The following is a 13,172-nucleotide window of genomic DNA, read 5'->3' as shown; positions in this document are numbered from 1 at the left end:
TGTGCATCGCCCGATGCAATTGGCTGGTTCTGCGTTGAGGCCCAGAAACTGAAGATTTCATTTCGCCAGAAGAACACGAACCGCCGCGTAAATGCGATTTTGCTAGTAGTTTGCGCTCTACTAATAGTTAAGAATATTTGGAAAAATGAAATGGTATTCTCATCATCAGGCTATATTTTACATTATAGAGCCATTTTGCAAACAATTATTTTAATTGATCTTTAGCTTCACCAGAAAGAATCCACCGCATTTGCTAGGAGAGCGAGACAACGAACCTGCTCGTCTTGATGCCCGGAAAAAGGTACCGTTCGAGCATAAGTGTATAGGTGCGGTCAACAAATACCACCCAACAGAAAGGGCACAACAAGTTGCAGCCGTCCCCGAGAAGATGGGAAGCTAATTACGGTGAAGTCAAAGAGCTGCGCAATCGAGCGTTCATCAGCTGCCAGAAACCGGAAACCGGCGGGGAGAGAAAATGGACGCAACAAGACCGGCCCGACGTGAAGGTTATTATTTCCAAGGATCTTGTACCGTTAGCTGAGTGCGCGAGTGGAAACGGTTCCCGAGTGGGTCGTTGGGAATGATTACGAAAGTAAAATATCTCTGGAAAAGAATAACAGAAGTCCGTTGGATAATCTTTTTCCACACTCAAAAATGTGTGGCAAACAAAGAAAAACAAATTTTAATGTTTCAAGAACTGTTTTGACAACGACGATTTGAAATTTAAAAAAAAAATTTTTTTTTTTAATTTCATTGAGTTTCACCGTATTCAAAATATAAACCCGAAGATGGCACTAATAATTTATATTAAATGTCTTTGTTGGATCAGCGACTCAAGTTGTATTCTGTTGGCAGGAATATTTCTTAAGCTTAAAATATTTTTTAATAAATCGATTGTTTGCCAAAAAAAACTAATTTTCATCACAAAACCCACATGTGCAGCGATGCATCATTCGCCATCTTATAGCACCAGTACGCGATGCACCAGAGTACGAGATAGCGACCTATACACACATGTGGCTTCAATCGTAAAAGAAAAATGTTTATTTTTATTTTTGCAATCTGCGGCAAGACGAAAAGACTGAAGCCGATGATGCGAAAAAAACAGGAACAAAAAAGTTCATACGATCGCTCTCAGCTCGCCTAAGAGAGGAACAGTAAAATAGGTTAATGCGTTTAAAAATATCTATGAGCAGCAGCAGCAGTATAGACAGGCATAGACTCTCACAGAAGAAGAAAAACAGGAATGCGCCTAATTGCACATTCGTCGAACAAAGACAACACCGGGTGAGGAGGTTGAATTAAAAAATAAATAGGCAAACTATAAGAAGCAGCTAAAGACCCTTTCAATATATCCTCTAAAACTGAGCCAATCTGGGGCTTCCTTTCTCTATCCTTTGCAGCACGATTTCTCGGTTGGCGAGTTAACAGCAACATACGAGCCATAAAAAAAGCCCGTCGCACCCCGAAATATTGCAGCACAAGATTGCGCTTTAGGAAAAGAAGGTGAAATCATCATCTCTTTGTGCGCGCTGCAATAGCACACACACACCGACACATGGGGTGTTCCCAAGATCTTTAACCTATCACTGGATCATGCATATGTCGCTGATGCTGCCTGCTGATGTGCTGCTTGCTTGCTCATGTGACTGCCTGTGTGTGTGTGTGTATTTTGAGCAGAAAAGCATCAGATTTCGGGTTTCTGACGCGCAGTGCATATACACCGCGCAGAGTTAGCCAAAAGATTTGCGTATTCTTCTTTGTCTGCTTTTACAATCACGCGTTCTGTGCGTGCGTGTGTGTGTGTCAAAACCGACTGCCAAACTGCGGCTAATAGAAACATGTGTGCTCCCTTCCCTTTGCTTCTCACAATGCACCACACACTTACACAATCTTCCCTTATATTTCGGGCGATTTTTTTTTTGTTGGTACGATGATGCAGTTGGATGAACAACCAACTTTTGCCACAAATATTTACACTCATTTTCACCCATCGGGCAGCAGAGATCGCCAGCAACAGGGGGAGGGAAACTGCACATACTGCATGGTGGTGGTGCTGGTGGTGGAGGTGGTGCTGTTTCTGCCTGGTCAATGAACGCGCAAATTTCGACACACCATTATAATGCGCATGCTAATTCTGTCAGCTGGGTTTGCGGATGATGGTGCAGAGGGTTGCACACACAAAAAAAGTACCTAATATTCTGCCGTCTACACAGCCACCCAGACACATACACACACAAATTCGAGTGCATTAATGGCTGACTGTCTAAAAACCATCGCACCCAACAAGCGCAGGCACTATTAGAGGGGCATAATGTTATCTTTTTTCCCATTTTCTTGCCTTTTGTGGTTGTTTTTTTGAATAACACACACGCACACAAACACACATATTTTCTACACAAAATAATTTATTTTTAAACGAACTGTTTCCCATGCTTGTGCAGTTTTTAAAATGTCTTTTTCCCCCTTTTTTTACCTATTCCTTATCTACATTTTCCCCTAAACCCTAAGGTTAGCGAAAATTATGCTTTTCGTTTCGTTCGAGCAATTTTACACTTACGTAGAGGAGCTCGCTATGGGAAGGGGGGTGCCGAATGTAATGAAAACAAATCAACACGATTAAATAACAAAAAGATATACACACACAAAAAAATGCTGCTACGGGCAAACACAGCATAGTATAGAACTGATTTGGGCATACCCGCCAGCACGGTTTCCACGGTGGGAAGGGAATAGAGATAGGCCCCTTCCCAAACTCAGTGCAAAATGCATGCTGAGCAGAAGAAAGAAAAAAAAACAGGAAAAATGGTTGTTGAAAATTCAAAATTTAGATTATTTATCAACTAATCGAAACCAACCGGGCGCCCGTTGACAAACGTAACCCCCTCGGCCTAACGTAAATATGAGGTTGACCTCTTCTCTGCCTCTCTCTCTCTCTCCCGCTCTCCCCCAAAAACTGCAACGTTTGATGCGATCGTACAGCACCAGTACAGTAAGTACACACACACGCACGCACACACAAGAAAAACAACCAACCAAAGCGAATAAACAACTTGACATGCATATGTGTATTGTTTGCCCAAACAGCCACTTTTCTACCATCATCATGAAAACCAAATTTCCCAGAATTTCATATACTAGGACATGCTTAAATATGCTAAGCCAAATTGTCGCCTCTCCCCGTTTGGGGGCCACCCGCTCCCCCCGCAATGCAGCAGCAGCAGCAGCAGGGAGGGAACTAGAATTATGAGGGCATCGACGACGATTGTGTTTTGAGTTTTTTGAAAACTGTGTGTGCGATAGAAACTGGAAACTGACACAAACGGTGCTTACCTGCACTGTTGCCGGGGGCGTGCCGCTGTGCCGGAAATTCCGCTTCTCAGAAAACTGGACACTATCGCGTCTACTGCGGTGCGGTGGCCGGAAGTAGTACAAGTCTTGCCTAGTCACACACGCACACTTTTTAGAACAGTATTTTCACACACAGTAATAAACTAAGAACCAGGGGGGGACGAACAGTGTTGGGAACGTTTTCAAGCAGCATTAGAGCACGATGGGGCGAACCTGCCCGGGGGCTCAGTAGGCTTGTGCTTCGTTTCGTCTGGTCACACAGTCACACATACACAACCACAAACACAAGCAGCTGTCACATCTGTCACGGGGCTCTTGTTTTCACAGCGGTGCACACGAAAAGCCGCACACATGCACACAACTACTGCAACTACTAGAGCTTGTAATGTTGTACCAGCTCCGAGCTCTTCTCTTCCTGCTTCACTTCACCAACAACTCACAGCAGCAGTAGCAACGAAAAAAAAAACAGTCACACGCACACAAAGTTTTCTTCCGACCCCGGCTGGCTGTTGTCCTGTGCCGGTGAAAAGCACACTCACGAAGCAACACGATCACCGTGAGACACGCGGAGCAGCAGCATACACTTTTGTGCCAGCAAAAAAACCCGGAGAAAAGAAACAAAAACACACCGCTGGCGCAACAGTTTGTTTCGGCGTTGCGCGCGCGCTCGGGAAAAAGCGTTTTCTCGCCGGGGGGTTTTGCTTCCTATCGAGAGCAGCACGTGTGCCCGCGACCTCTGTTCTCGGCGTAAGGACACCACACTCTCTCACACACACACACACACGCGTTGGGGGGTGGTGGGTTTATCTTACGCGCGGCTGTAAACGGTGATGATGCTGGCAGAAGATGATGGGTCGCCCGCCAAACACATGGTACGGTCCCCCACCAGTGGTATGACACATTGATGGGTTGGCTGCAAGGGCGAAAAGGGCTGGCCACACACAATCACACACATACACACCGGGAACAGTCACACGTTCTTCTTCCGCCACAAACAAAACAATAGAAGCACTTTCAAGCGTAACACAGTAACACACACACACACGCGCGCGGCGCACACACTAACACAAAACGGATGAAGAATATCGCCGCCTACGTGGTTGGGTCTTTACGGATCGGGTATTGCACTGGATTTCATCACTGGAAGATAGAGTGGAAAGGAAGAGCGAGGGAGAGAGGAAAAGAGAAGAAGAAATGTTACAGATTATGAAGAATATTTCATTGTAACAGTACTAGTAACAGTAGTTATGTTTTTATTTGAACATTACACTTCAACACCCAAACACACATGCACACAAACAAAGTTATTATAAGTCTTAGTGAGGACAGGACTTCTAACACTGCAGAGCGTGAACCTACACAGGAAATACAAACACCGATCATTCGTTCGCAAGAGCAAGTTCTAATGACACCCAGGCACTGTTCACTTTTATCACGAAAACAATGCTCTTCTCAACACAAACTGTCCACTCATAATGTTTGATTGTACATACAGAGAACTTTATTTAGAATCCGCAAAAAAACAGAACACAAAACCCCTCAGACACCGGAGTAGACGAAATGCACGATCACTTCGGCACCGCTTCCCACAGCCTACTGTGACGCTGAGCAGCTGGTGGAATTATCAAATGTGTCGTTTGCCTGCTGACAAAGCCACACAGCACTAGGAATTAGAGTTCAGGCTGCTTTGATTGTCTCTCGGTGGCTTTCATTTGATTTCCGTTGAAAAACAGTTCCTATCCTTGTTGCCCCTGTCACAAGCCGCACCAGTGTCCTAATGTCGGCACCAACACACTGCCGCTGCACGTTGTGTGGACGCGGTTTTCATTTGAATTCTAGGAAATCAAATCGTATCGTATTGGAATTCAACATCACAATCGCGCGCACACACACACACACGGCACATTGTTGACCAGTAGCACAATTCAAATTCGGTGCCCGGTGTGTGTTTTTGGCCGCAGTTTGGTCCGTATTCACAAGCACAGGGAACGAAGAAACGATCACGGGAAACAAAATGACACAACGAACTCTCCAGCACCACCACAAAAATGTCCACAAAAAAGCTAAGAAAACTGCACACCACACAAAGAGCTATTCCTCTCTACGTGCACACGAATTCGCAAGAAGAAGAAAAAAACCCCACAATCCCTCAATGAAATCACCCCAGTGCACGCACGCACGCACGCAAACGCACTTACTTTAGCTAGGAGAAGAAAAAAAAAACAAAGCGCCCACAGTTAGTCAGCCCGCCAGTTCGCTAGCCTGTCGCCGTACTGTTGCAGTGGCGTGTTGCACCGGACGCAGGAAGCTGCCGAATATTGTGGGGTCCTCCGCTGCTGCAACGGCGCGGTCCCGAAAAACCCGAAGGCCTTCCCGCCACGTCTCGCTGTACCTACCGCCGCCTGCCCCGGGGAAGAAGCAGGGGGCCAGCAACAAAAATTGCAACACACCACTACACACGCGCCGGGACTGAGCGCACGCCCGAACCGAGTGGACAAACCAGCAGCAGCAGCAGCAGCAGCAGCAGCACACACCAATCGAACTGCGCCGAAAAATACATACAAAAAAGCAGTGCGCCTGGGCAGAACGAAGGGGAAGAAGGGAGAGGCAGGCGCAGCGGAAGCTGAAGGGGAGAGGCAGAAAAAAGAAGAGTAGCTGCAAACACACATAATAAAATCAAGGTAATCGCGGCGACCAGCCGATGTGTGCGAGCGAGCTGATGCGTTTCTGTATGCGTTCCCTTGGTGCCGTCGTTTTCGGTGGTCATGATGGTGGTGGTGGTGTGTGTGTTTGTGTGTGGCAGGCAAAAGGGGGTTTTTATGTATGTATGAAGATGGCTTGCTGCTGCTGCTTGTTGCACTGCACTGCCAGCCCAAAATGACGACGAAAAGGGTACACACAAGTACGCATACAGACACACCGAGGCGGCTGGGGAAGCGAGACGGCACTACGGTTGGACTTTTGGGCGATAGGAAACAGTGGGCAAGGAGGGGAGGGGGGTAGGTCAGCACCGGGATCCAGCGGGGCCTGTGCAACGGTCCTCCGCGCGCGCTCCCGATCGGTCCGCAGAGGCTCGAGAACAAGGGCCCGCCACACAATACACTGCTGTCAAACGATGACAAGCGCGGTGCGGTGATATGATGAAGGAAACACACACACACACACACACACACACAATCAACAGGCATAGTGGGGGAGATGCACCGCCACTCGCTCGCATGCACTCACCCGGGGCGCACACACTCGCCGCGGTGCTGCTGCTGCTGCCGGAAGGGACGAGAGAAAGGATCGAGGGCCTGTGTGATGAGAGGAGCGGGGAGCCCCACGGCGAAAGAAGGATAGAAGCGAATGCCGAAAAAGTGCAACACAACCACCACCGACGGCTTGCAAGAACGGAAGAGAAGATGCAAAACGCACAAAGAGCCGGCCCCAAAAATTGTCACGAACACACACACACGCGCGCGCGCGATCGCCCAAAGTAGGGGTTTTTGGTCAAATTCGCGCGCGCACACACATTCGCTACGCCGCGCGTGTGTGTGTGTGTGAGTGAGAGAGAGAGAGAGAGAGAGAGAGAGAGAGAGAGAGAGAGAGAGAGAGAGAGAAAGTGATAGCATTTCGTCCAAATCGCAACGTGCAGCGCGTGCATTTAGAAGAACCAAAGAGGGCGGGGAGGGGGAAAGGGGGTCAGCAGGCCGAAACGCCGGCCAAGAAGAGGGTAAAGCAATGAATGCAGTAACATCAGCAACAAAAAATCCCCCGTCAAACAAGCGCCGGTCAGTTGATCGGCACCGATCCTCGGTCCGGCTGCAGAGACAGACAAGCGCACTTTGCCTCTGCCCTGTGTGTGTGTGTGTGTGTGCGAGAGAATTTTTGCGAACAGGGTGAAAGAACGGAGCGAAATTATGAACCATTTCTTTTCTAAAACGGAGGAACCAAGAAAGTGGACGAAAATTGAGAGAGAAACAAAAAGGAAAGGGGGGAGAGAGAGAGAATGAGATGCAAGATCGTCCCCAAAAATTGCAACTTCATGCCCCCGATGTATGATCTCAGCGCTCCTCTCTCTCTCTCCCTCCCTCTCTCCTTGTCCCTTTCTTTCTCTCCCTCTCGCGCGCGCCTTCCGCTTCTCTAAGGCCTTTGTGATCAAGGGGTGAAACTAAAACCAACCAACCGGCCAATAAAAAGGGAACACCGTTTCTGCTGCAACTAAGCGAGGAACCGCAAAAAAACTGCAACCCAAAATGAAGCTCTATGCTGTTCATTGTGTGTGTGTGCCCCTTTGTGCTGGAAGCGGCAAACGACACAGATGGGCGGCTGAAAAGGGAGCCTTTGGTGGTTTTTTTTTTCTTTTGGTTTGCTATTTTGTTTCGCTCGTCGTGCGAGATTAGGAGACATTGGTTTGAAAAAAGAGAGTTCGCAGCGCACAATTTGACGGCCACAATTGCGAACAACGGCAACGGCCTCCCCAAAGACCCACCTCCCCAAACCCCCAATACTGCCGCGACCTATTCAATTGAATGCAGTGCAAACGGCGCGAGAGAGATAGAGAGCGAGAGAGAAAAAAATCTTCCAAAAAATGCTAAGAAAACAACACCCCAGCCAACGTTGATGCAGACGACGCGCATCGTTGTAACGCGTCGCGGGGAGAGAGCGCGCGAGAGCGGGTCCGCTGCTCACGGCGCTCTTTCTATGCCGCCTGTGCTCCATGCGCAACCACCACCACCACCACCAGCAACCGCTGCCTTATCGAAACCCGTCGCGCCGTCGCCTTTTTTTTTGGCAAATTCTTTTTCTTCCCTTTTGGCAACTGCAATAGAATTGGCTGCGTTGCGCGATGCGCTCAGCACACGATCGTTGCGGTTCGTGTTTTCTCTCTCTCTCGCTCTCTCGCGCTCGTTTTCTCTGGTCGCGCGCGCTCGGTACCGTGGTGAGTTTGGTGAATATGTATTTGCACTACGCAGTGGGTACACTTCGAGCGTTTGTTTTGCGGTACTGTTTGCGTATGCGTGTCCCTTAACTTAAGACAACTTCCTCCCTGCTTCATGGCGGGAGAAAAGCGGGGAAACATTGGGAAATTTAGAACTGCAGTGAAGAAGAGGATAATAAATACGGGGGTTTTTTTTTAAATGGAACATCGCTACCGTTCTACGAACTGAGGCGGTGGTGGGGTTTAATGTAACAGCCTTCCCGAGGGACCGAGTGGGGGAAGGTTTGCCAATGTTTTGTTGTCCTTTTTGTGCTGCAATTTACACTTCCCACACAGCAACAAAACCCATATCCGGTGGCGTTCAAGTGTGGCGACTTTGTTACGATTGCCCTGTGCTGTTTCCATTCCTAATAAAGCAAACACCAATCTCTCAGCATTTTTTGAAGAGGCGCTGATAGTTTTTTGTATACCTCAACCAATTCCGTACCCCGTGTTACTAAACACGCTCACTAATCCCGCGACAAGCGACCACTTACCCGCAGCTCGATGTAATACACCGTGACACTGCACAAACAACTGCACTGGCACCACACACACACACACGCTGGCGCTTTGGGTGGAAAGGATTGCACGGACACGGCCCAAACGGTTGCGACCGCCCGAAACGGTTTCTGCTTTTCGTCTAAAACCAGCGCCAACCACTACCGGGTGCCGATTGGTGGCCAAACCCAACGCACACACGCAAACACATTATGTTTCAGCCGGCTGGTTCGGGCGGGGGTGCACGGCGCAACATATCGCATGTATGTGCATCCTTCAGCCATCGGTGCCCCGATCCGAGGGCGAGCAACGGGTGGAAACCGTTGCACTAATGCAATCCCGAAAAAATACATAACTAAAATCCGGATCGAAAATGCATCGCGGGATGAAATGAGACAGAGCAAAACAAAAAAATAATGGGGAAAAAGATAGAAAAAGGACGAGGACGGAAAGCGAGAGCGAGCGAGAGAACGAGAGTGAGAGAGACAGTGGACATGTGCGATAAAAATAATGATCATTTAGTTGTTGCATGTGTGACGGTATGCAAAAGCCGGCGGTGAGGCATGTGGCGGTGTGCAAGGGAGAGGTGAAAATGCATTGCAAAAAGGATAAAACTAGGTATTGAATCGTTTGCACAGCAGCGGAAAACGCACTTAGAGAGAGTGGGAGAGAAAGTAACAAAAAAACACACCCACCCCACACACACATAGTCATAAATACACAAAAAATAGAGAGAAAAAAAAACTACAACGAAAAAACACATCCTTCCTTACTGCCACCATCGTCACCCACAACCCATCGTGGCGGTGGTGTGTCAGGCGTAATGTGCATATTTTGTACCAAAGTGCGGGTGTAAAGTATGGGAAAACAAAGCAGAGAAAGCGGAGGTGAACTATGTACCAAAATAAAACCCAGCACGAAACTAATCCAGCCGCCCAACAATTGCGAAAAAGACGGAAAAGGGAGGCAAAGAAAAAGAAAAAAAGAAGACAAACATAAAACACATTAGCAAAACACATGCACACCTAAGGAAAAGAGAGAAAACACACCAAATAGAAAACCCGAAATGAGGAAAACAAATTACAGAACGGAGCAGCGAAACAGGACAATAATTTCGAAAAAAAAAGAACAAACAAACTGCCATAGGTGAGAAAGAGAAACGGCGAGCAACGAACAACAACGAAAAGATGACAGATAAACTCGACTAGCTAACCACTAGCCACCACCACCACCCCTCCCGTCCGAATCGCACCATTCCACCCACCCGGGTCGAAGGGACGGGTAATTTCACAACAGGGGAGGAAAGAGGATAAAAATACAAACACACACATACACAACGCACCAAACTCGTTGGCATAATGCAATTCAGGCTTATTTCATTGTTATGTTTTGCTGCGTTTTTCCATACCACCACCACCAGCGCCTCCTTTTGTACGGGGGGAGGGTCTCACTCTCACACTCAGCTGCACAGCCGTTGCTGTCTCCTTCCCTTATTCACACTGTTATAATTTTTCGGATATTATATATTATTATATAGATTGACCCGCCTGACGCCCTGCCTGCCGCGCAGGGCCGGGTCAGCACATTTCCAACCGAAAAAACTGCATCGGCATTCCTTTTTTTTTTTGTTATTTCTTTCAGCTCACTGCACGCCGATGCCCTTTACACTAGAGAGTACCCCCGCTTCCCCGCCCCCCCTCTCCCCCCATGTTTGTGTATGTGTGTGTGTGTTTTCCTCTCTTTTTTCATCATTTTTAGCAAATTTCGTGCACAAAAAAACAGCATTTTTCCACCACTCTTTTTTCCTACTATTGTGTTTTACAATTTTCTCCTCTCTTCGCTTGTTTCGCTTACAATCATTATTCTCACATGCGGCGAGAGGTGTGAGGCAGCCGCCCGTTGTTGTTGTGTAGTGTGTCCCAAGCCCAGACCCATGCACCTTCCTCGCCACTTCACTCCCCACCATCATCTATGTGTGTCCTGTCTGTGGATCGAGGGGGTGGAACGGGGATTGATTCTCTAAAAATATCAACGCGTTGATAGCGGCAGGAGCAGAAGCAGAAGCATCCGAGCAGCAGCGGAAAACACAACAAAAAAAAAAAATACAGCAAAGCCTCATTCTGGCCGCTTGTCCGCGCTCCTCACATCATTATAAAAATTTCGTTGGTTAAAAAATCAATTGCATCCCGAACGTCCCAAACATCACCTACCGCCCGCGGTCTCTTCGGTCCGCGGTCAGCGATGCAATTTTATGTTTCGGTGCTGCACATTTTATGTTTCGACCATTGTCACTATCCACCATATTCGCCCTCTCCCATTCGCCCCTGTGTGTGTGTGTGTGTCCACCTTTGCTGCTATCCGCTCTCCGTTTCGAAAATGGCAGGGATGGGAAAATCGCATTAATCTATCCTTTTCAGTCATTCATTATCGCGCTGTATTGGTTCATTTAGAGCCCCATGTTAGGGAATTGGTTCCGCGCCGGCCACCCTCCCCCTTTCGATGTGTTTTGAGTGCTTTTTTTGCTTTGCTTTGCTTTGCTTTACACACCCTTTCGTCTCATCTATTGAAATGGTTCGACAGAGCCCACCTTTGCTCGGTCGATGCTGGAGTTTGAGCGCAAACTATACCGACACGACCAAACGAACAGTGCGCGGCCGTGCATCCCTGTTGTAATATTTTACCTTCCGATCTAATCACCAGCACCAGCACCATCGCACTCAGGCGTCCTTTTGCAACCCCCATTGTTTCTATCGACACATAGCCGCAAGGTTTTGGATTGGGAAACAGAGGGGTGGTTTTTAAATTAACGCTAGTTTATGTTGCATCACGCCATTCGATTTGATTAGAGGAAATCATTGGCAATAAAAAAAAAAAAACTAACTCTATACTATCTTCCTTATCTAGTAATGCATTTTTGCTGCATTTACCTGCTGTCTCTTTCTCTCTCTCTCTCTCTCTCTCTCTCTCTCTCTCTCACTCTCTCTCTCTCTCCCTCTCATTCTCTCTCCCTCTTTATCTCTCTTCCTCTCTCCTTTGTTTCCTCTCTTTTCCCTCCCAAATTCAATGCGCGTCTAGTAATGCAGCTTTACTGGCTTCTCTCTTGCACTCGCACTACATTTGGCGCAGGCTGACAGTGCCCAAAAATTACATCTACACAATTGTGTGCATAGCGCGGTGCATGATAATGAGCAAGAGAAAAAGAGAGTGACCGCTAACCCAAAAAAAACAAGACAAAACAAATCCAAGCTACAAGCGCGCACGTGAAAGGGAGCTAGTGGCCAGAAACAAGCAAAAAAATGCATCCAAAAAACATCATTAGCTCACACATTGACACCACTATTTTGTTCACGTGTGCAAGTGTGTGTGAGGGTGGAGGATGGAGAATGAAGGGGTGCGAGGTTGCCCCACATCCAGCGCAAACAGGCGGGCGTGCGGTGAAAAGGGTGCGAAGGGATCGCACGCACGGATGGTGAAGGATGGGCACGCCTGTGACAAGGGGGGCCACACAGTGAGGAGAAGCCGATAATCAGCTCCAACGAGTGAAAATAAAAGCAACATAAAAACGCGTGCCTACCCACACACACACACACACACTCACACATGCACACAGATGCAGTCCACTAGAAAAGCGATTGCGATGGAACAAGAGCGCGGGTGTGTAGACACTGCGGGGTGCGGGAAGCGACATTATAGCATCGCCTACTATGCAGCCTGCAAGTGCAAACGCACATTTTGCCATTTTCCTTCAGGCGTGTGTATGTGTGTGTGAGTGTCATGACCAGCGAAAGAGGGAGATGGTGTGGTTGCAGTTAATCAGGGAGCGCATGCTGCGATGGTTGCTATGGGTGCGGTGCTGGCAGTGCGCGGCTGGGAGAGAGTGCAAATAATTTTGGGAGTGGGAGGAAAAAACATTTTCGGCGGAGCCTCATCGGCGAACCGGGGCGGCAGATGTGTCCACAGGGGAGGGAAGTTGCACAGGAAGTGACAAGTTTTTTGCTTGCAGCCGTTTCAAAGTCATTATGTTGTGTTTTATGGTTTAGGTGAAATGTTAAAAAATTAACAAATAGTGAATGTACTTTTCAATGCATTTAGTTGATTAGTTAGAGTGCAGAAAAAAAAACAAAAAAAAAACAATAATGCATTATTATTAACATAATTAGAAACTTATTGCTATAAAACTGAAGGTAACATAACGAATACAATTGAAAGGATATTGCATAAAACAATTTGTCCAAAGCAAGGCAAAAGCTTCGAACAAAGCGTTTTAAAAAAAAATGGTGCCGTGACCAGGATATAAAAAAATAACCCTCGCAACTTGCATCGATGCCCAGAAACCTCTGCAAAACATTACAATGTT

At 47.5% G+C, this 13,172-nt stretch overlaps 1 protein-coding gene across 9 annotated transcripts in view; it reads right to left on the bottom strand.

The window, feature by feature from the left end:
- LOC121590696 (broad-complex core protein) overlaps positions 1-5,642 on the bottom strand; it is a 114,518-nt gene extending 108,876 nt beyond the window's left edge. For 5 of the 9 annotated variants that reach the window (XR_006004469.1, XM_041910591.1, XM_041910590.1 and 2 more), the window contains exon 1: positions 3,334-4,953. The gene's annotated coding sequence lies outside the window, so the exon portion shown is untranslated. Of the gene's footprint in view, positions 1-3,333; positions 4,954-5,549 lie in introns of those variants that run through there. The other 4 variants (XM_041910583.1, XM_041910580.1, XM_041910579.1 and 1 more) reach the window with 4 other exon arrangements.
- Between the last annotated feature and the right edge of the window lie 7,530 nt (positions 5,643-13,172).

This window comes from Anopheles merus, chromosome 2R (genome assembly GCF_017562075.2).
Source record: "Anopheles merus strain MAF chromosome 2R, AmerM5.1, whole genome shotgun sequence".
Taxonomy (NCBI): domain Eukaryota; kingdom Metazoa; phylum Arthropoda; class Insecta; order Diptera; family Culicidae; genus Anopheles; species Anopheles merus.
This window is presented reverse-complemented; position numbering and strand designations above follow the sequence as displayed.